Source organism: Falco punctatus, assembly GCF_963210335.1.
Source record: "Falco punctatus genome assembly, chromosome: 8".
In the NCBI taxonomy this organism is placed as follows: Eukaryota; Metazoa; Chordata; class Aves; order Falconiformes; family Falconidae; genus Falco; species Falco punctatus.
In genome coordinates, this window is record NC_137588.1 from 13,677,599 (window position 1) to 13,701,576 (window position 23,978).

A 23,978-nucleotide genomic window follows, 5' to 3' on the forward strand; every position below is an offset into this window, starting at 1 on the left:
CCTTGTTTGTTAGAGCATCTATGTGCTTTACTTTTATGGAGATAATCTTGCAGTAGGTTGGTCTTAAGATTTAACAGTGTGGGTTGATGCTTGCCAAATACCTTTTGGAAGTGCACCCCGAGGAGGGTATGGGAGGGCATGGAGGAAAAAGCAGAGATACTGCCTTGCAGAGTTTGCCACTAGGAAAAGCTCTGCAGGATCTAGCTGACACACCTACTGCCAGACTGAGACTGCCAGACCTGATGTTCAAACACACTCTCAAATCCAGCTAGTCATCAACAGCTGCAGGTGTTCAGAAAAAACTCTGGCTGCACAGAGTAGATGTTTCCCGAAAAACAGCATTGGAAGGAGGAATTCAACTTTTAACTGGGAAATAAATTAAAACGCAACTGTTTCCCCTCCAGTCTGTGGCACAGCACCTTAACAACCTGTGGTCACAGCCCTTAAGGCTTTCCCTTTCCTTGGTCAGCTGTCTATCCACACTATTATTTATTCTGTTTCATTCAAGAAGAAACAGTCTGGAGATTCTGGAAGAGGAACATGGTACATACCGTTCACAAATTGTGTGCCTGCATATATGTGTATAAGGTTGTATGGGTGGAGGACGGAGAATTTTTCTTTCTCTGTTATTTGTGAGCCAAGGTTAACAGATATACTGAAAGCCACACAGAGCAGGGCATAAAAACACTGGGCTGGGATTCAAAAAACTTCAGTTTAACTAAATGGTCACCACCACTGAAATACAGAGAAACCAGACCCTTCAACAAACAACTGTGTCACTTGTACAGGAGATGTGACAGCAAACAGCAAGTATGTGATAAATCTGGCAAAGCTGATTAGAAGCTAGTCAGAAGACAGCTCCACAGTAGAAAGATCTGGTTTTGTCTTAGCTCTATGACATGCTGTTACTGTGACAGCTCACTAGAAGAAGCCCTGCTACCATCTGTGGCAGCCCTGGTAACCCTACCCCGAAAAGGATCAGCCAAAAAGGTTTTCCAGAATTTATCAAACCCATGAGCCCAAAGGGTAACTTCAGTTACTTATGCATAGGACACCCAAGAAAAAGCAAAATCAAACCGTCTAGTAGCCTGTCAGCTATAAGACAAGGTACATCCTACATGGTATTTGCAATGAAACAACAAATAGATTATTATTTTTTTAATTGTTCAACAAGATTGAGATTGACTTTGGCACATAAAGGGTCAGCACTCTCCTAAGGCTAACTTCAGTATCCAGGCTAACAGCAGTATACTAATGCTTACTGCCCTCCAGAGCATGGTCTTCCTGCTAAAATTTGTCAATAATTAAACAAACTATCTGTTCAGTGGTAACTAGATCAATATGACCACTTAATATTTTGTTCTTTCTTTCATATACAAACATCAACTGGCAGCAATGTTAAGTTACTATTAATCTGACCAGACTGGAAACAACAATCAAGTCCCTGTTATGAGAACACTGAATTTCATACAATTTCTTAAAGCTGTCATTGTTTTCTGGTTTATTTCTCATTACCCAACAAGGTGTTTGTAAAATGCATAAGGCAGTTAACTACAAAATACTCCAGAATAAAAGTTGAAAGCTCCAATTTTTGGGAAATTACATCTTGCAAAATTATTTGGAAGCTTTGACAGTTGCCTCATGGATGTTTTTATTTCTTAATAATACCAGCTTATTATCTAGGCTCCAGAAATATCCAAAGACCTCATCCTTATTGTGCTAAGCACTATACAAACACATAATGAAACAACAATCCTTTCTTCTAAGAGCTTATATATGGAATTGCAATCTTAACTGAACACCATGAGAAATTTAAAGGCATACGCCAAAGCTTAATGCTATTTGTAGGTAAAACATTAGGAGAAGCCTAGAATATTTCAGCACTATCACAATCCTGTAGCTTAGAGTGAACAGCAAGAGCAATGTTCAAATCACAGGAAGCAATTTGGCTACTTGTAATGATCTCAGATACCAAGTATTCCACACAAAATACTTTGTATCCCAGCAACCCCCAAATTGCTGTTAAAATCTTAATCCTACAGCTTTACGTGTGATAGGAAAATTTGACCTTTTATGCAAGTGCATACTAATAACACCAGCTGAAGAGTTTGAAAAGTGCAACAGAAGTCAACCCTATTCATATTCACAAATGATTTTTTTTCATGTTACTAATTAAGGGCATTTTTTAAAACATTCATGGACACTGTATGGTCATGAATGACCGTGCACACACATACACACATTTGTGTGAGCCTTAAGCTAGCTCCCTCATGTCTTGCATAGTAAGGATATCTGCAGAGATAAAGAGTGAACCTTTACAAAGAGAAAGCCTTTAATCAGTCTTCTAATCAGAGTCTCAACTAATGAGGAAAGTCTCCATGCAGTCAAGATAGCTCTTGCTTAACTGCATCTGACATTTTGGAATAGATTAGGTTCTAATGGTCTATGGCAGAGCTTTCTCTTTAGAAGCCTTGGGATGTCATTAATAAATACTGGCCATCGTATAGGGACTCTACACCTCTGTAGTCGAGACAAAACATCTTATAGGAAATCACTGCCTACTGCGTCGTGAACCACATCAGTGAAGCCAGGCGCAACATCCATCAAAGATTAAAAGAGCAGAAAATGAACACTGCTGTGACCAAACACTTGAAATCATGTGCTGACTGCCACAAACAATTAGAATTCAGCAGGGGTATTCTCAGGCATTCACAAATCATGACTGCAGGAGACCTCAGGAAATGGGGCCACGATTAACCCATCCTGCTGTCCCCAGCCACAACAGCGGGCTGTTACAGGGAAGAAGCTGTAAGACTTCTATTAACGAAAAAAGATTCATTTTCCTAAAATCTCTTCTTCTGATCAGGATGTGAAGACTATTTTGTTATACATGGAAACCGAAAAGTTACAGAGAGAGAAATCTGAGCTTAATTCTCTGGGGTTTGATCAAGGAAGGATATCTGTGTTACGGTACTCATTTGGCAGCAAGGGGAACAGTTTAAAGGCTGCAGGCTTGGTGTCTCCAAAGAAGGCAGCTGCTCTTGTCCCCCAGTGTCTAGTAACAATCTCAACAGATCTGTGCAGAGCACCAATAGGCTCCATGGGTTAGGACCCATCTTGTCCTTACATGGAAAGCACAACTTTCTCACCTGTCATTTAAGGACACAGAATTGGATTTTCACCAAAAAAAAACCCCAAAGACCAGGAAGGGGTGGCCCTGCAGACTAGCATAGCCTCACTGCCTCAGTACCTGTGCTGGCTCTTGCCCTTACCTAGATACCACAAGCTCTGGTGCTCCCATTCAGCCAACCCTCCCATAGCTTCTTTACAACCTGCTCAATGCCTCAGTAGCTGTAGCTGGCTGTGGAGCTGTGCAAGACAGGAGCTTGCAGAGGAAGGAGTTTGGTAAGTCTTTGGAAGTGTTATCTTTTTTTGATGTAGGTTTAGGCTTTCCAATATTCTCACATGCAGGCACATTTGTTGGCAAAGGCCTGACATGCTGCCTGACTCCAGCTTGAGCTGAGAGCACTCGATACCTTGAAGTCAAGTCCTGCACATTTTTAAGAGGGCTCTCAGGACTGGACAGTCCAAAAGCAACAAATGCCATTGATGTCTGTGCAACTTTTCTACTGCATGGTATCAACCTGTTGTTTACAATGGTTCTCACTAGAAGAAATGATTGAATGCTGAGGAGAAATATACACAGAGATGTAGGAAAAGTAACTGAATGCAGTAATTGGCTGTACTGCAAAGGAAAATGGACAGGCTTTAACATGCCTCCTATGCTGTGAAACACTTGGGCAAGTACAGGGTGGCCTGTTTTGAGAACTGCCAATAAATACATTCCATGAAGCTACACAACTAAAAGATGACTAACTGGCAGACACAATTGTTTTATAGAATTTGCAGTTTATGGAGGTAACTATTATTTAGAGCTGTTATTCCTACAGTTCATTTATTTCTCTTCTAGGAGGGCATTTGATTTTCCATTTATGTCCTTTCAGTTCTTTACATGCCAACTCACTGGGATGTTAGGGAACACAGATCTTTCCAGACCGTGAAGAGTAACAGGTCTTGCCAGGTTAGTCCTTCATGAGCCACAGGAGCAACAGGAGAGGCACTCACCCTAATCAGGCAACAAGTACAATGCATTGCAGAGTACTTGAGATAAGGCACCAAGACCTCATTAAGTCATTTTCAGTTCTTACACTGCACAGCACTGTGACTTGTTCAGATCATTGTCAACACACTGCACAGAGGCAGAGTCCAGGATGGGGGCCAAAAGCAGAGGATGTGGCTAAAATCAGAATAGACTAAAAAGGTAACTGATCTTGATCATAATTCTGAAGTTCTTACTGGCTTAGCTGCTTACCTATAGGCATCCTCATAAGCACCTTTGGAGTTATTGATTACAGCCTGTTAACTCCTCAGCAGTAGGGAGATGAGATAGACACTGACACTGAAGTCCTCCCACATGTATTATTGCTGCAGAAGGATCACAAAGGAACACCTTGGCACAGATACCTCTATTTTCTGAACAAACCTGATAACCAGACTGAACAACAGATTTGCCCAGGTTATTCATCCAAGAGGTACCTCTTCAGAACTCCCTGAACCCAGGACCCTGGCATAATAGACAGGATCCACTGTGCAGGTCAGTGGCATTTAAAGTTAAAGATCTTTCTTAAGATAATTTTTTTATACTTGAGAATAATGCAGGTGCTTCTGAAGTTATTACTGGGGGGAGGGGTTTTGAAAAAAAAATCTATTGCATTATATAGAGGAAGTTATAAGATGAAAATGAACATTCATGCACCCATTGCTTCCTTCCTAGCTGAGAAGAAGGAAAACAGAGTAACCATTCTTCTCAGGTAGCAGGATTCACAGGGTTTGGAGTCCAAACTAGCTTCCATTCAAATCAGTGAACAGATACCAGCAGACAGGAGTTTAATCGGACCTCAGATTATTCTTACTATCAATATACAAAGCAATAGTACTGCATAATTGAGCCTGGTAAGTTAATAATTTTACTGCATATGATACAGGAAAGGGACACAAATTTATGACTTTCCAGTTCATAAGCTCTCACTTCCATTTTCTCCAGACTTTCCCAACGAAGACACATTAAGACCAAAGAGTTTGTTTTCTGAATATATCTGTTGCCCAGATTTTGCACATAAATTTTGTCTCTTAAAGCTATACCGGATAGCCATAAAGCTTTGGTATATAACCAAGTGATAAACTTCTAGGCTATTCAGATATAGTATTTTGTTTGGAGACAGCCTCCAACTGGAGCCTCACTTTGTATTATCTTCCTCAGTTCAGTGCCTAAATCAGTTTTTGTTAAGTTTTTTCAACCTGTATACATTCATGTAATCTCAACTCCAGTGACACATCTAAGCAAGAACTCTGCAACAGATACTCTCATTTCTGCTATTACTGGGAGCAACTGGAATAGTTTTAACAATGTGCTTTGAATGAAAACAAGTATATTGAAGAAAAAGCCATACCAAGTATTTTCACTTTTTCACATTTAACAAAATCATGTATTTCACTCTATTAGGATTTTTTTCTTTTTCTTCCCTTCATAATTTTAGCAACAAAATTAAAAAATAAAAAAGGGGGGGGATTACAGTTTATTTCCTTTCAATCTGTAAGGGACTAGAATGGACTGAGCTCTTCAAAATTCCAAAAAATCTGTAAACATATACACTTGTTTATACATTAACAACCCATTTGCCTCTCCCACACAATCATTTCTCATCAATTACAGCCAACATTCCCATAAGTATTACCAATGCTGCCCTAAGCTGTGTATCTCTTTACTTGCAATCTATCCATTCCAGAGTGCATCAGGGATCCACTGTTGCCTCAGGAATATGAATAATCCAGAAATTATGGGAAGACACTACAGGACCTGTCTGCTGTTCCTGAAAATATATCACTTTCTACCTGTACCACCATCTTTCTGCAATGAACTAAGTCAACAAATCCGCTTATGTATTGCTCAAAAATCTTTAAAAAGAAAACATGATCTAAGTCTGTATAATCATAAAGAGCATGGAGGAAATGAATAGGCAGTTTATTTGCTATTTCTCTAAAACATGAAAATGTTGAGGGACATTACACATTATTATTAGGCAGATATATGATGGGGCAGGTTTCTTCACACTGTGCAGGTTAGCTGTGGAACTCATTACCACAAGATAAGGATCCTTTAAATGTGCTATTTAAAAGAAAAAAAAAAGAGAAAAAAAAAAGAAGACAAATCTGTGGAAGGAAAAAAAAAAACTAATCAAGAATTACTAAACCCACAGACCCACTCAGCTGCTCCTTGGCAAGCACTGCATGAATATAGTAGGAAAGAAGTTAATATATTTCCCTCATTCCCCTCCTAAGCATCCATTACTGACCACAGAGAGACAAAACGCTGAGCTGCAAGGACTTCTCATCTGCCCCAAGCAAGGCCATTCCTATAGAAGCAGATGCCCCAATCCTAGCTGAGGCTGGGTTTAATTTCTCTTAAGAGGGAAGCCAGCCTACAGCAAGAGCACAAAACTGCTGAAATTCAGAGACTGTGTTCCAAGCCAAGGATTTCTTATATGCTGATGTTGAAGTAATGGAAAGGCCATATAAACTAGAGTGTGTTAGGAAAATTCCCGGTACAATGTGCCTCTCCCTACATCTGCCTCGGGCTTTTAAAACTCATTTCCATGGTAATTTCCTTCTCAACTTGACACTGCTTTGCTCCTAGTTCAATGAATACCTCCCCTGTTTGGTGAAATTCCTTCTAGGATACAGGATGTGAGCGCTTAATACAGTGTGCATTCAAATTACACTTCTATGCCTTCTTCAGGATACATAGTTTTAAATTCCAAAGTACTGGTCAAAACCTTAAAGAAAAACAAAATCACTGAAGCTAAACACCACTTCCTGGAATACAGCATGAATTCTCAACTAGATTAAAATTTAACCTGTGCCCATGCACATTAAGAGTGAACAAGGAGCTTTCCATGCACTGCAACAAGAATGAAATCTCAATTGCTTTCCTTGAGCACAGACTGCTGAAGCCCATCTGTACCAACTTCTTCATGATTTCATAAACCAGCATCATTCACTTGTCACCAAATACGATAGAGATTCTCGTAGACAAGCTCACTATTTTACAAGGCACCATAGCTCTCAATGTTGGACAGGAGTGTAAACCCACAACATTTCAACCTAAAAAATTATACTTGCTCTGATTTCCCATAGATGTTGCACTTCTGCTTTGAACCTCACAAACATCTTTCCTGTAGGACAGAGTTACTTATTTCTAAAGGAGCCTGAGGACAGAGAAAAGTTTGTAGAAAGCTATGGAAGACAAGAAACACCTGGAAGCAGGAGAGCCCAAGTACATGTTTGGGCATTAGCGAGAGAATGGAGACTGTGGGCTGCAAAGGACACTACCTGGAGCCAAACTGCCTCCTGCTCAGGAGTCCTACAGGTACTCACTGTTCACTGCTCCACTTTGCTGCCTCTCAGCCAGTTCCTGGCCCACAGCTCTGAATCCTCTCAGGCATCCCCAGAACTAGTACTGAATGGGCACAATGGAGTGTGTCTTACAGCAAAACCATGTATACTCTGGCTTCAGCACAAAACAGATGGCAGTCACATTGCTCAGCATACAGTGGAAGGTGTTTAGAGACTAGAAACATACAGAATCTTAAAAGAAAATAAAATATTTAGGATTGTCTCACTGTGCTGAGATGATGCAGAGAGTGTAGGTGAAGTTTATGATGCTCTTGTCTTAAAGTCTATTTCTCAAAACTGTAGGATTATTTTGCTAAGTAGCGTTGTGATACCTGGGCTGTTCATAAGACTTGAAAAATATGCCTGCTTACAAATAATAAACTGAAAACTGTTACAGAGACTTCATATAAGAAAAATACCTTGCATCAATGTACCATTGAAGTGTCACCTTTTAGAGGACCTCAATCTATTACACTGAAGTCAATGAAAGTACTGTCAAGCGCCTCTTGAGACCAAGCAGTACATAAAGTGAAAAGAAAAAGTGTACAGACTAAAAAAAGGTTATCTATTTAAGCACTCTAGCTAGAAACAAAGAACAGAAAAACTTAAAACTTATTCCTTCTCTTTCTTGCTCTAGTCATACAGCATTTGTGCCTGCTGTGGTATTAATTTGGTTCCTGGAAGAGTTGATTCAGCTCACTAAACCAGCAGGAAAACATCCCAGCCAAGAAACAAATATACAAATAGAACTCAGACTAAAATAAATAAGTAAATAAGTAAATAAGTAAATATTCTTTTATAAAATATCATTTTGATTGGAAACTGGGTGGTAGACTAAGCACAACTTCTTCAGAATACCTACTTTTTGCAGAACATTTCAGGTTTGTTAGATATGAAGACTATCTTAAAGTCAAATGACAGAAATTCAAAGAAAACATGGAAATGGGCTCCAGGAAGGATGGAACAGCACACTGTTCTGATCAGTGTTTCTATTAAAGTTTTCCTTTTCTTGTCTTCTAGAGCACATAGCTGAAAGGTCTCCAGGTCACAAAGGCTGCTATGGCAGAGCACAGGCACAGGAATGAGCAAAACCATATAGAAAATCCAAGGGACATTGAAACTAAACAAACCTGCAGAGGGCTTTGTTAGGAACATCACTACCAACATCTCTCATCTTCTGAGTGAGAAATCCCATTCTACTTTTTGTGGAAGTTATCTCCCTGAAAGAAAGAAGCCCTACAGTGATAAGAAATATATATATTTTTCCATTTTTCCATGCCACATCGCAGGCATATTTGTCCTGAACTTGATAGATTCCTGAAGAACAACATGGCTTATAAACACATAGCATACAAGGAAGCATTGATTTGACAGCCGCTGCTGTCACTGTTAGCTGTGACTACAGGGCACAGAGAATCTCTCAAGTATACATGACCTAATGGTTATGGTTGTGTGGTATGTGGCAATGCTCGATAGGAAGAAAGCACTGTTGCAATGCAACACATTTAAAAGTGTCATAAGGAAACATTCCTCCTCCATAGTGGCATCTGGAGTGCAGCACCTTTTTTCCATGACATATTCAGTGGCAGGACGTGTCTCCCAGTTGGAGGTACCTGTTTTTACCTGCCATTCTTCTTTATGCCATCTCCCATTCTTTCATAGCTAAACAAGGATATGCCAAGAGCAAGGATAGTCAGTTTCATTAAGTAAAAGGACTTAAATAGCTTTTTTTCCTCCTATCCCATCTGCCACAGACTCAGAACAAGATGTGGTAATGGAGCAACACAGAAATGTCAGGGTTTTTGGGCTTTGTGTGTGTTTGAGGTTTTGGGTTGGTTTTTTTTTTTTTGGGGGGGGGGTGCTGGGATGGACACGAGGGGAGGTGTTTGGATTTTGTAATGCTTCTGTAGTTGGAATAGCTTATAAAATGGTCTCAGGGGTCATAACTTAAACATGACACACAAAATGTGCAGAACTGAGACACACCAGTGCTCCATATAGTCCAGGATCTTGTTTCTGACAGTGGATAGTATTGGATGCTTCCCAGGAAGGGCCCAAAAGTGAATAAATTAAGAAATTATGAGTGCTTAGTTGGTGGACTGCCTGACCTTAAGGAAAAAGTCCTTGAGAACCACTAGTTAGAGATTGGCCTCTGACGTCAGGGTCCCAGAATTAAAATATATAACAAATAAGTATATGCTTTTATTTTTAAGAGAGTTTGTAACTCCACAAGTACTTAATGTTTTGAAAATAAGGGGAAACTGAAAAGCGCATACTACCACACCTTCAGAGGTGCAGACAGCAGCAAAATGCTGGAAAGGCTGTGTAGGGATATTTGTAAGTTCATCCCTGGGGCTATCTAGGCACCAGGGTTAGTGACAATATTAAAATGCAACAGTACCAAATGGTATGACTAGAAATATGCCAAGGAAAAGCACTTAAAGCCCCACCCCATGCTATGAAGACAAGCAGAGTTGTTCTGTGACATTGTTACAATGCTAGTAACTGGGCTGTACGTTAGAACATGATCAAGGTCCCAGCCATACTACATATTTTAATCATGCTGTAATTGTACCAGGGGACAATAGTAGGATAACCAGGTCCTAAAATGCAGACATATTTGAGGTGGAGTCAGAGCAAGAGAATATGCAGGAGTAGAAAAGACAGCACAGTTGAAGTGCCTTAGGGGAGAAGACTCCTGTCTGCCAGGAAGTCAGAATAAAATGGGGTTTGGATAGAAATACCATGAAATACCAGCAGTTTGATGGGTTTACTTGCAGGTGTAAATTCATTAAAACTTGCTCTGATTAAAAATCAACCAAACTATATGATGCCTTGCAGTGGAAGCAAAAGAAGTATGCCCTATAATAAGAATAGAGAACTGGTACAGACTTCTTAAAGTCTCTATCTGAGACTTTTTTACTTGCCTTACTACAGTATTACTCTGGAGAAACCCATGCTTCAATAGCTGGGTATTCCCTTAAAAGCACTTGATCAACCTTTCTACGTTGCCTTTAGCCAATAGGCTGTTCCTAGTATACCATGGTGCCACTCCTCTCCATGAAGCTGTTTTTACAGAAAACAGTGCTGCAGAGGGGGGTCAAATCAAGTAATACAGCTGAGCTTGAAAAGGAAAAGAAAAAAAGAAAACGCATACAAAGATAAGAATTCATATTATGCAGGGTAATAAGGCACCCCTTTGGAATCAGTGGAAATTCTTCAGATGTTGGATCAGGCCAAATGTGCTTACTTTTATGGTGCTGAGGGTTTGACAGGTATCTTTATTCACTGTCATCTCTGTTGACCAGGTACTTGTTCATTAACTGCTCTTCTTTATTTAGGTATTTATCCTCAAGCCTAATAGCCAAAGGTTTCATTATTTATCAGGTTGAGATAAAAGCCAGATCTCAGGGTTCAATAAGAATTAGAAATAGAGATAATACATGGCCAAACTACAGCCTTGAGAATTATCTCAAAGTTTCAAAATATACAAAACATAAAGCAGAACGGAGTAGAAGCATCTGATTTGCTTTCATGCAGCTTTTCATGTAGTACCTATACTATACAGCTATATAAAGTACTAACTCCAAGTATTAATGTTATTTTTTTTGTAAATTTGCGGAAGTGTATATATGGGACATAGGGTGAAAGAAAATACGTCATCAGGAGATGTAACCATGATCCAGCAGCAGCTGCTAACTTAAGAAGCCCAAGCTCCTAAGCAGGAGAGAACTCCAACATGAAGCTCTTTTCTCACATATAATGTCATTTCTACTCTTTCCCTACAAGTACATTATTGACCACGGACTGAGATTGAATACTGGGCCAAAAAGGCCTCTTGGTCAATCCAACAGTGCTACCCTTGTGGTGATCAGCAGTATTTATCTGGATTTTAAAAGAATATGAAAAAAAAATTCTTTGCTCTACTGAACTTTCTTTGAACAAGACTACAAAGCAAGAAATAAATATGAGAGAGTGTTCAGGGCACTTGATATCTTGGGTTCATGTTTTACAACAGATACCAGAAACACTGAAGTTAGCTACAGTCTCAGAATAGTCACCCAGGGTTTACACACTCCCTAAGAAACATCTGAGATGCAGTGAAAACCCAAAGGAACTCTTGGTCATGCCTTTGCTTGTTCAGATGCAGATGCAGCTGAAGACAGGACTCAGAAAGGTATTGCTATAGAGAAGTAAGCTACATGCAAACCATCTTTTAAGGTATCTAGCCTAAGACTGGGAGAAAGGGATTGCTCCCATCCTGAACTGCATCCAAGCAGAGTCAGCTTTTGTGCTCTTAATCTGAAGGCATTTCAGAGCAGGTGTCTTAAATTGTTTATGTCCAAAGGTGTGTCAAAGCTCCTTCCTCAGCTTCCTAGCTTCCTCAGCTGTCGAAGTAGGGTAAAGTCTCTCCCCATATTGGACAAACTTTAAAAAAAATCATATCAGATAAACCACCCCAGATTTCAGACTGCTTAGCCAAAGCTTGTCTAAATGAGCCAGGTCTCTTTGGCAAGTAAAAACTGGGCTTGGATGTCTTGCCCTTTCTTGAAGCAATCAGTCACTTCCAAAAGTTTTGCCCATTCCTGCACAGCATATGAGGGTAGCCATCTTAGAGGAGGTAAAAGAAGCATCTGGGAGAAACCAGAAATCAAAAGCAGAGTTATTCAAAATTATGAGCTAACATGCTATATACCATAATCCCATTGCAGTACTGGATAGGAAAAAAAAAAATAAATTCCTTAAACTGAGAGGCAGAGGGAAAAAAAGAAAGGTTCAGCCTGTGGCCAGAGCTGCACCTACTTTGCGTTGGCTGGAGCAGTCTGCAGCCACCTTTATCTCAAATGCCAAGGTGTGGCTCATGCTGCTAGCACGCCCTAACATGCAATGCACATCTAGATTTGAGCATTTTCTTATCAGATCAAAATGGAGCACTGCTTGCTGGGACCTGTAGTCTCTGGGGGCCATACCTCTTTATAAAAAGACAGAAGGCCACAGGGCACATCACAGAACTCTGCAGATTGCATGTGGCCCTCCCACGGTTACTTTGCAACATCACACACTGCCAGAAGAATGATCAAATTTGGAATCTGGGCTGCCAAGACAACAAAGACAGAAAATGTTACAGATTTCTCAGCTTAGGCAAAGCAAAGAGAGAAGACACCTGAGATAAGCAGGTCCTCCAGCAGTTACATTGCACACCTGTCGATTTCCCTGCCCCTGTTAACAAAGAAATAGCCATGTCTTTCACTACAATCAGCATTGACACAGTACAAAAAAAGAAGGGTGGGGAAATACCTTTGCTCCCTCAAAAAACAAAACAGGTTGTGAACAGCCATCTGGTCATCTCCTCTTTTCACCAGTTCAGAACATTGGAGACCTGTGCCTGCTAGTCCTCTGGGTAATACATGCATCTCAACTCCTGCTTCTCCAAGTAGGCCCATCACTTCAGCTCAACAACTGGCAGTATTATGTTTGGTGTTGGGTTTTTTTTGTTTGTTTTGGTTGTTGTTTTTTTTTTTTAAAAAAATCTCTTCTGTTAATCTACCTTTCACAGACAGCATGACAACTTTTGAGATACATTACTCGAGATGGCATGGGGCTTTTTACTTGTTTTGTGAATAAGAAAATAGAAATACCTAGGGAAAACTTAGTTTGAAGCTGTTACTCAGACATCACTATTTAACGCTTAAATTATTTTTTGCTTTAAAATGCAAAATTTGGAAACTATTCCTCTTGTCACTTACTTGAAAAGACAATTACTTTCCCCAGTATACCTGGCATTAATGTAACTCCTGAACCACAGATGTCATAAAGAACAACACAATCAGGAGTTTGCAAACTGAAAACAGAGCAAGAGAGTTTTTCCATGTATACTACAGTGCTACCCTTCCCTTCAGTTTACCTCCTGGCCTCCTCAGTTTCCCCACTCCTCCCCCTGCATGTGCTTTCACAGAGTTTTGGAACTAGAAGGGACCATTAGCAGCCAGTTGGTCTGCTTGCATCTGTAACATAGGCCATAGCATTTTAGTCTTTATTTGCACTTTTCCTTCTCTGTGTCATGACTGTCATCCTCATCTGCCTGTCTACTCAAGCAGACTTGTCACCTGAGAGGAATAATTTTCATTTGGCTAATGACATCCACTGGTGCAGAAAAAGTGCACCAGATCAACAAAAAGAAAATTCACAGATGCTTTCTCTAATATTTTGACATAATAGAATAAAAGGAAAGGACAGTCCTGAAAACATGATAAAAATACTGTAGTATAACACAGGTTATCACAATCATCAGCATAGTCAAAGAATTTACAGTGTCACTTAAGAAATCTAGCAGAAAAACCTCATTAAATAGGTGTTCATCACCCACAATAACTGCAAGAGTGTCAGATATATATCTAGGAACAAAAGTTAGAGGCACTATCCTTATTACTTTAGAGCTGGATTCCATATACATGCAATTCCTGATCAACTTGATATGAGTTGCATTCATTTACTAGTATGAAAGAAACTTCATTCCCGCTAACAGACACCTCTGATTTGCGTAAAATGTCCATTACTATTTAATAATCAAAGATAGTTGAAGAGAAGAGGAAAAACCTGTGTGGAGAAGCCCACTATGCAATGAAATAGGAATAGTTACATCTATGTCACGTAGGCAACATATGCAATTTCCCCCTCAGTTTCTAAGGTCAGAAATGCTAAAATAAACATTAGCATGTGTTCCTAATTTGACTGCAGCCTGGTGGGCTTTCCTAGTTGGCAATTACCAGCTCAGCACTGCAGAAGGGTGAGGAATTAAGTTGTGTTTGTCAGGTTCCCGATATCAAGAAAAATCTGAAGACACTGCTTGGAGCTTTTGTGCATTCTGACTTTGCCAAGTTCAGGGTCCTCAAAAAAAGATACAAAAGAACAACAGGAACAAAGGCATTTGGAAACTATTTTTTCCAAGAAACTGGTTAAGGGAATGAATCACAAAAACACCAACTAGTATCTCAATTTCATTTACCTCCCTTACTCCAGGAGCTCTTTTTTACGGATCCAAGCCAGAGACCAGTGGCCATGAGAACTTGTTGGCTCCTTCCCTGCATGATCTCATTTCTGGGCCAGAAGGTACAGCTAAGCAGCACCAGATGGCCATTGGAGGCTATCCAGACATACATCAAGGTAGCTTCACCAGATCCCAAACAGGCCATCAAGAGTTTGCTCTGGAGGACAGGAAGGCAGATACAGGAAGGATGAATGCTAGCATGCAGGCCCACTACAAGAAAGATCAGTCAGCCTAATCAGAAAAGACTGCCTTTGCCTAATGTTACTCATCCTAACTGATTTTCAGTTATAAACCTGAATATATGTAAATCTGAATATATTAAATATATACAGCTCTTTTTCGTAGTGCTCTGTATGCACCCTATTGAATGGCGTAGCATTCTTCAGCATCACAATTACACACAGCTTATAGCTTTTAGGAAAGATAAATTACAAGCAAAACTGTTTACATCATTCAAGCTAACCCATTTAAGGCTATCTCAAGTGTGTTTGTGCTGGTATGCAGCTATTTATGTGACTGAAACACAGAATTTCCAGAAAAAAAATTTCAAATTAAGGGAAGAATCCTATTAATTAATATGTCCTAATTAAAACCTTTTTCTACAGCAAATAAGTTGTTTCTGGAAATGAAGCCTTGACGCAGAATATAAGAACAGAAAGCATAGTTGTACAACTAATACTTTACAAGTATTAAGGCCAGTAAGGCAGAAATTGTTTTCTATAAGCTAGTGATCAACATTAAAAATTCAGTACTCAACAGTGTACAGTTACCCAGTGGAATATAAGACAGAACAGTTATTTCTAAGAGCAAAGGAAAAGCATGGTGTCTATTACAATTTCTTAAAAGTATACTATAAACATGCCCCTATAAATTCAGTAGCAGATCCATTACTTCCATTTTGAGGCAAAATCCCATGATTTGTACTTCTGTTTAACAAACACTAATGGAATTTCCTTTAAGTTACTACAATTGCTCATCTTTTTGGATTGGTAATTGTAAAAGAAACAACACATGCAAATGCCTGCAAAACTGAAGATTAATTAGATGGCTATGGATAAAGATTACCAATGCGTAAATCACAAGTTACCTTACATATTTATTAATTTCCAAAGGCTTTCTTTGGGATATTGGGTTTAGTTCTTCCTATTTAGAAACATATGTATTTTATACAGCATTTAATTATTTCCCCTGCTATGCCTTTTCTGCTGCAGGTGGTAAGCTATGTACCCAAAACAACATCCCAGCATTAGGTCTCCTGCCACCTATAGCTGAAAAGATCCAGCATGCCAGGAGAGCAAGGCAGGTGCTAAAACTTCAGCAGCAGTGATGTCCTTTCAGACAGCACTTCCAAGGCTATCTCTACAGGGATTGCCCTCCTGGAAGAGCAAAAAGGTAAGTCACTGCTTTATGTTTGAAAGGAATTTATAATTAGTGGTTTTGTTTAAGCCATAGAGATTAGTGTGATATTTTTAGTAGGAGTCCTGGGAATTTTAGAAACTGTTCTTATTTTTACTTGTGTGGAAAGGGAAAGGGGGTTGGGGATTCATTTCTGTAAGTTCACATGTCAGATGCTAATGAAAAAGCAGGAAAATCAAGAGGATTAGACTTCCTCTATATACCCTAAACATAGACATCTTCATATATTCCAATATTCCCATTGGCACAGAAGTATTAGGACAGTCCAGCCATGGTTTGGGTTTTTCCAGTGCACAAGGCAAGGGTACCTCAGCCCCCAGCTTCAGCTCAGTGCTGGTCCCCCTCCCTGTCAGAACACAAATGCACCAGACCTGCCTGATGGACATATCACACTTCATCTTGCATACAGTAAGCCTATAAACTGGCCCATTGCTACAGGCCGTCACGTGCCAGGTGAAATACCTGGCACTTTTGGTGTGGAAGTAAGTATTGCATGAGAAGCAGGAAGCCTGAAAGCCAGCAGGGCTTTCATCCACATAATGGATTAAAGCAGGGCTGATAAAAGCTGCCACATTCACTGCAAACCATGTAAAATTCTGGCACAGCAGCTGATTGCACATCTAATACTCAATGTGCAGGACCGGGAAAATCTTGGCAAGGAAGTTAATAACTCACTGAGGAAAAACAACAGAAAAAAAGATCAGTGGTAGAACAAAACTCCAAAGATTTTCCATAAGAAAATTATAGGTAGCAAAGCCACCACGTTCAGTGCAGCAGGCACAGGTGTTTTGTTATATGCCAATAAAATATATGCTTTTGTCAGTTGGCAGCTTTGGATTCCAGACCAGGCTCACCCTGAAAAGCAATGGTCAGTTAGTAGCCACCCCAGAAGCTGCTCACATACCAGAAAGAGTAAAGAAATACACCTCCACTCAGGAAGTTTAGAGAAGTGGCAGAAAGGCATGGAAAATGCAAAGAAAAGATCTTATTTTGTAGACCACTTTTAATTTGTTTATATATTCAGGAGTTAGCACTCCTGCGCATCATGGATGAAAATATCCTGTACGTGAGCTTTGGAACTGAGCTCCCAAATTGTGATGCAGAGCTGCATTTTGGTAGCCCTTGCTGAAAAAGACCAAAACCCAACACTAAAGGAGAACAATCACTACATTTGAAAAAACCTATATAAATTGGATTTACTTGTACGTTACAGATCATTCGGCCTTTTTCAGCCTCACAATTCTCTGAATTACCAGGTGACAATGTAAACAGTTATTTCAAGTGCCTGTACAAATGTGAGAATCTTCTCTCTAAAAAAATGTTTCTGCTGTGATACAGATTACTAACACTGCTTGGTTTTATATTTTAAAGAGTATTATAACAGCACTTCACTAGGCAGCTCCATCATGGCTCCTGATTATGTAGTTTGCCTGTCATTACCAGTCTGTCCATAATTCAGATGTTCCTGTTCCATTCAGCTTCAATCCAGATGAACATAAACACAAACAATCCAAAGATTAGTTTTTACATAGGTAGCTCTCAAGTTTCAGACAGTCTTGAAAAACTGAAGAACAGGACCCAGTCAATGTTTTTCTCACTGAGACAGAACCCCTTCTGCTCATTCAGACACTCCCACTAACATCTGCTCAGCAAGCTCACTTGTCCCAAACAACAGGAAAGATCACAGCACAGCCATGGAGGGGTTTGGGATATTGTATGCTAATGAGTGTGAAAGCTGCCTTGGAATTTGCCAACTGTAAACCATGTGTTCCTTTCCCTTGCAGTCTCAAAAAAAGGAAGAGGCAGCTAGTTTGTAATCTGCTCAGGTATTTCTGCTATGCGCCTCAGCTAACCAATGTGAATCATCTTCGCACAGACAAGTTATACTGAATCTCTGAAAAACTAAGTTGCAGGCTACTTTATGGGAAAGGAGTAAGACTTGTTTCTGGTAAGGGCCATCACATACACAAAACAATGTCCAAGAGCAACAACAAATAGTACTTGTGTCTCCAAGAACTTTTTTTGCTCATAGGAATAAGTGGGAAGCACGTTTCAAACTTAATCTGGTACCTGAACATCAATTGTGACTTTCATTTTTCTTGTATCATTCACAGTAGCAAAGGTCTCAAATGTCAAATTATGCCTCCAGTTACAGATATACAGCTCCACAGAATTCATAGTCTCCCCCAAATGATATAGGCAAAAACTCAGGGGGGTAGGGGAAATGGCACAGTATAGCAAGCTGTTCGTTGTTACTTTCTTGGGCAATGTGCAAAGCTGGCAGTCAGAAAGCCTATTTTAACTAAGTTTCTTACAAGACCATTTACTAGTTTTGCTGTGACTCAAACAAAATTCTAGTCAGTGACAGTCAATGTTTCCACAACTCTCACATGGTTTTTGTACATTCTCCTATGTTTCCTGGGTATAGATACATGTGAAGAATTACCCGTGCTTAGCTTTTCTTATTCCATACAGAAGGGAAACACTTCTGCCCCTGCAGCATCAACTTGACCTTTCTGCTTCTCGGTCAGTCTCACTCTAGAGGCCTGACTCCACACACTGGAAAGAAGTGGAGTTGAAGTGAATGACTATTGCTTTCTTTGAGGTCTGCTGAAGACAACTTAGCCTTCATCTGTAAACAGGGACATACTCACGAAGAATTACTCTCCTAGAGCCTCTTCCAGTGTGTTTCAGAAGCAAAAAGCAACTGTACATCTCCAGTATTTGATATAAGGACCTTCTATGAGGTACAAACCAGCAACACAGTTAATCACAGGGCACTTTTCTGGATACAGTGAAGCATTCTTTAAAGCCTTTATATTCCTTTAAAGCAAAGAAATTCAGAGTAAAAGCAGAGTTGCTCTTCTCACCCTAAGCATGAGAAAGCACGAGAAAGAGCATGAGAAAGCACCTCAGTTCATTTGTGTTCCATAGATCAAGCCAGGCACATGACTGGGAAACGCACTAGTAGCCTCACCCAAACCTATTAGCACACAGTCAGCCTTCCTCTAGGCAGCACAGGATGAGAACATACACCGTAATTGTATTTGGGGGAAAGAACTCTAGTTCAGATCAAAATATATAAATTTTGTTGTGACCTTATGTTCCAAGTTAAAACTGTATTACAAAAAAGACCAAGCTTTATTAAGGCAGGAAAAAAAAATCCAGGTAGCCCTGTGAAAAACATTTCCTTTAGGAAGAGACTATGTAAGGTTTCAAACAATTCTCTTAAGTGAATGGGGAAAACAATTCTAGTACAGTAGTAAAAGTGTTCCCTTTGGTAAGAAACATCACACACATGATGTTTTAAACACACGTGAATGCAAACTGAAAAACAATATTTCTTCTAAAAATAAAGCTTCAAGGACAATTATTTACCAAAGTAATACCTCTGCTAGCATTTAAACAATTTGGAACCATTATTAAAGCTGAAGACATCTGACCTTTGTCAAAATTATTAATGAATGTTATTTTGCAGACAGCATTAGCACTGCAGGATGTTGACTGAGACTATCAAAAGGGGACAGGTCTTTGTCAGAGGTCTGGTCAAAGTTAAGATTTCCTACAACCACTGAAACGTTTTTAAACCATAGTAATAAACTCTAACAGTGTACCTTATTAAGCTACTGGGATGTAATCCCAAGCAGAAAACCTACTCTGGACTGCAGTGGGAATTGGGTTAGACCCTTGATGCTCTGAAAGTCAAGAATAAAAAGCAAAATATTTTCTCTGGTCACTTGTTAAGACACTTCTTTAATAATTACATTAAACTAATTTATGCATTTTTAAATCTTATGTGCACATGAATAGTGACAGTGGGGCTAGGTAAAGCATCCTTCTAGGAGAAGCAATCCTGAGGAAAATGTTAAGAAAAAAAGAGATAGGAAAGCAATATTAATGGATTTTCTCCAGCTCTCCTTTACAAACATCACTGGACTATGTAAACAGAAATTTCTCAAAGGCTTACAACTTCACTAAATTTGAGGGTTTTTTCACAGGAACACCATGAGGTACACTAACAACAAGAAAAATTGCCCCTTATTCATCAAAAGACATCAGGTATCTACTCCAAAGCATAGAGACATTTCAGCTTTGCAAGAAACTATTCTAAATTTTTCTCTACATTTACTCCCAGAGACAACAGAATTGGTTTTAGGTGTTAAAAAAATTACAAGCCACTAAAACCTAAGGTTCTACTAATTTCCAGTTATAAGCATTGTTCCTTTAATTTCTCTAACAGCCAAAAAAAACCCCTCCAGGTATACCAAGCTTTCAAGAACCCAGAACTTAAATAAGGAAATAATTTAAATAACTTTGGAATGCTTCTTATTTGCATTTAAACATTCGCTTTGAAACGTTAAAAGTTACATTTTGGATCTTTCCCCAAAACTAACAGAGGTATATCAATAAATAACAAAGATGGAAATCAGCATTCCCATAATAATTTGAAATCGAGAACTTTTAGGTGAATATTTGATGAGGTAAAATGCAATAATAGACAACTAACTGACTGGAATACTCTAAGTTGCATATAGCTCACACATTTTCTTCTTCACTATCAGATTTTTCTGGAAAGTGGTCTTTGTTCTAAAAGACAAAATTAATGCTTATTATACTATTTGTCAATTAAACCATATCTAAACCCCTAGTAATTAATGAAAAATAAGAAATGGGACAGTCTCCAGTGCATCTACCCTTGAACTCTACAATCCACATTAATTACATTTTTTCTTTCCACAAATGTTTGTTCCCAAGTTCCCAGTTTAACATGCTGTTCAAATTGTCTCACTCCTTCAGTCCTTTTAAGCAGAATTATAAAAGAACCATGCAAATATTTTCACCAAAAACATTCAAGTTAAACTTTATAAGCTCAGGTACAGCTAAAATAGATAAGGCAGCCTTTAAATACTTATTTTCTCATGAGGAAATTTATTCTTTAAATCTAAGTGATGGTGATTGTTTTTGGAGAGCAAAAAAGACCGAGAATTATTTTCCTTCCAGCAGTTATCACTAACTCAACGTCTTTCATTCCAAGTTACCACAGGCACTGCAACCAAAGGCCATAAAAAAACCCTTCAAGCTCCACTTTGAGAATGTTCACCAGAACACAGACTTCTCTAATCTTAATTCCCAGGACAAAATCCTGGCCTCAGCAAACTCAATGGTAAAACTGCCACTAGTGCAGGAAGGTGAGAAGTTCTCTTGAGTAGTCCATGGGAGACCTTTTGAAGCCAGTTACCTCTGCACCAGCTCCTCTTTGAAATACACTTTTCTTCAGCAACGTTTGCCCAGCCAACACTCATCTCTTTGTGGGACTGAAATAGTTCAGCTGTTATGCCTGTCTCTGGTGAGTTAGTCCTCTTAACAATGCATGTGTTAACAATTCATTTGCACATATTTCCTTCAGACTACATTGATGGCCGTATTAAGTCTAGCACCCAAACACCCTAGGATGACATTGCACATCTCTAACACACATGTCATTCTCAGTTCTTGCTTCATTTAAGCAGGTTTTCCCTGCAAACAAGTGCCCACTCACATGTGGCCTCTGCTCTCTTCCACTTACGCTTCAGAGGAGAGTCCAAATGAAGTGGGTTCTCTCACTATCTATATATCAAAATATGTTCCCCAGTCACCTGAGGTGAGACATTCTTATCATCACAGTTTACTTTCCTGTATGTTTGTCCGCAGATCTTAGCCACATCGCACCATGGTCAGCTCTTCAGTACTGCATGGAAGATGAGTCCTCAGTGGGAGGCTTTCCATACTCTATCCTGCAGCAAGAAGCCACTCAGCTCCTGAGACACCTGCAAAAGCAAGAACATTTCCATTAGTGAAAAGCGCCTTAAAATTAAAGCCTTTCCTGTGATGATCCTAACGTCGAAGGGTCTTCAGTGCCACACCTTAGAAGTTAAGGAGCGTGGACGGACAGTACTTCCTGCCTTCAAAAACTACATCCCTTAACTTGACACCCATCCCTGAGACAATTATTTTGTGTTTGTTATGATGTGCTTATAGTTTAGCAATTTTATAGATGTGAAGGCAGAAAGGAATCTGATTTTTATGTCAAGCTACATCAAAAAAAGTGACGTTGACTATTAACATTCATGTCAGTATTTCAACTGATTGGAAAAAAAAGAATAACCCCAACACATTTGTCAAGGAATAACAGAGTAAGCAGTCAACATTTTAAAACAACTGACTTGTGGGTTAGTTACAGTCAACAAAGATCTTCTTCCAAGTTGGAATAAGAAAGCCTTTCCAATTTTATTTACAGTTTTTAAGTATGTAGAAACAGACTCTACTAAAGAACAGTGGGGATTTTTCCCCATTCTAACCAAGAGATTCACAAGGGATTTATGAAGGTTTTCTTAAAAGTAAGTGAGAATCATCAGGTCACAGATGCCAAGTTGCCTTCTTATTGCAAAAATGTAAATGCTACTGGTCTACAAAAATATCAATAATTTCCTCGTTGTACCACATATAAGGCAAATTCTTTATATTTATTATTATAGGACAATCAACTACAGGGTTCTCTAGTATTTTATTGCAAAAACACATGAAATTTTTAGCAGCCATTCTCTAGAGAGAAATGTCAAGGTGACTGGAACAGTCCTTCACATGGATAAAAATATGCTTATAATTAGAACAGACTTCTAATATGATCATTTTGCATTTCTTATTCATGTTAGCAGATTGCAGAAAAGGTATAGATACTTGAAAAGACACAAAACTATAACTGATGTTATTTTAATTCTATATTATAAACAACCCACAGCATCCTGTTTAGACATAAAAAGCTACACTGCCTCCTTCTTGAAAGTGAGAGTTATGGTGAGCTATTCATTAGTAAGTAGGTATAGCCACACACAAATTTCACAAGTTATTCTTGAGTTTCACAGCAGCACCTGAAGATTATCATGCAAGATGCAGCAGATCAGGTTATGCAAGAATTTGAGAAGTAAGGTGGTCTCAGATGAAAGTGGTAAGGGCAAGCTCTTGCCTGTGGACAATTAAAATTGGCCATGTAGACTCATCTGAGTCATTTCTACAGGAGTTTATGACTGTGACCCTGCTCTTGGTGCAGTCATTATTTTGGCTATGGAGTCTACCTGTCTAAGTACACTCAGGAAGCCACTAACAGGGGTCATCTGGAGACAGCTGCTTTCCCTCAGCTGATAACCAAATCTCCCAGTTCAGTCCCCCCAAGGAGAAACACGGAAGATACATCCTACCTTTCCCACCCCCCCACCCCCCACATTGCCTGCAGACACAGGAGAGAGGGGGAAGACCCTCAACAGAGTTCCAATATGCAATTTTTATTTCACCAGTGTGAAGTTAGCTGGACCCTGGCCAGTCTCATCCTTGAGCCTCCCACAACTGCCTCTGCCACTGCTTAATTAAAGCAGTCTAAGATCTACGTGGACCCTATCCTGTCTTTGGGTATTATTTGTATATTAGTAGGTTTGTGTACATGGGAACCACTACTGCTTATGCTGTCCCTTTTCTAGAAGGGAGAAAACATGAAGTTCTGTTTCTGGGGCTGTCAGTCTAGCTTGCTTGCTTGTTCTGTTTGTGATTTTTTGGTTTTGGTGGTGTTTTTGGTTTTTGTTTTTTTTTAAAAAAATAATGCTATTAAAACCCACTCTTTAGGCAGAGACATAGAAAAAACTATATAGACCCTGATCAAGATGCTCTCAATTTCATTGCAGAGGACTTTGAATTACCATTTGAAACCACAGTCAATCTTCACAGATATTCACATGAAAACTCTTTGAAGAAATAAGGCACAAGCTGTATCTTCTTATAAAATTCAGTATGAAGTAATACACAAAACATTTATGGGAAAACGTAAGCACAAATTGCATTAAGTGGGTTGGCAATTAGCAGACCTGGAGAAGGGCTTGCAGGCCCAAAAGCTTATCGATTCTCCCTTCTCCCAGTTATGTCAGTCAGTCTAAAAGGAGAAACTGCTTCTCCCTACATATTTTTCCTTGCAGGA

At 39.3% G+C, this 23,978-nt stretch overlaps 1 protein-coding gene across 1 annotated transcript in view; it reads left to right on the forward strand.

Annotated features, from left to right (window-relative positions):
- FZD7 (frizzled class receptor 7) overlaps positions 1-23,591 on the forward strand; it is a 54,493-nt gene extending 30,902 nt beyond the window's left edge. Inside the window, exon 2 of the mRNA XM_080400192.1 lies at positions 1-23,591. This exon is cut by the window's left edge and continues 27,368 nt beyond it. The gene's annotated coding sequence lies outside the window, so the exon portion shown is untranslated.
- Positions 23,592-23,978: the final 387 nt, after the last annotated feature.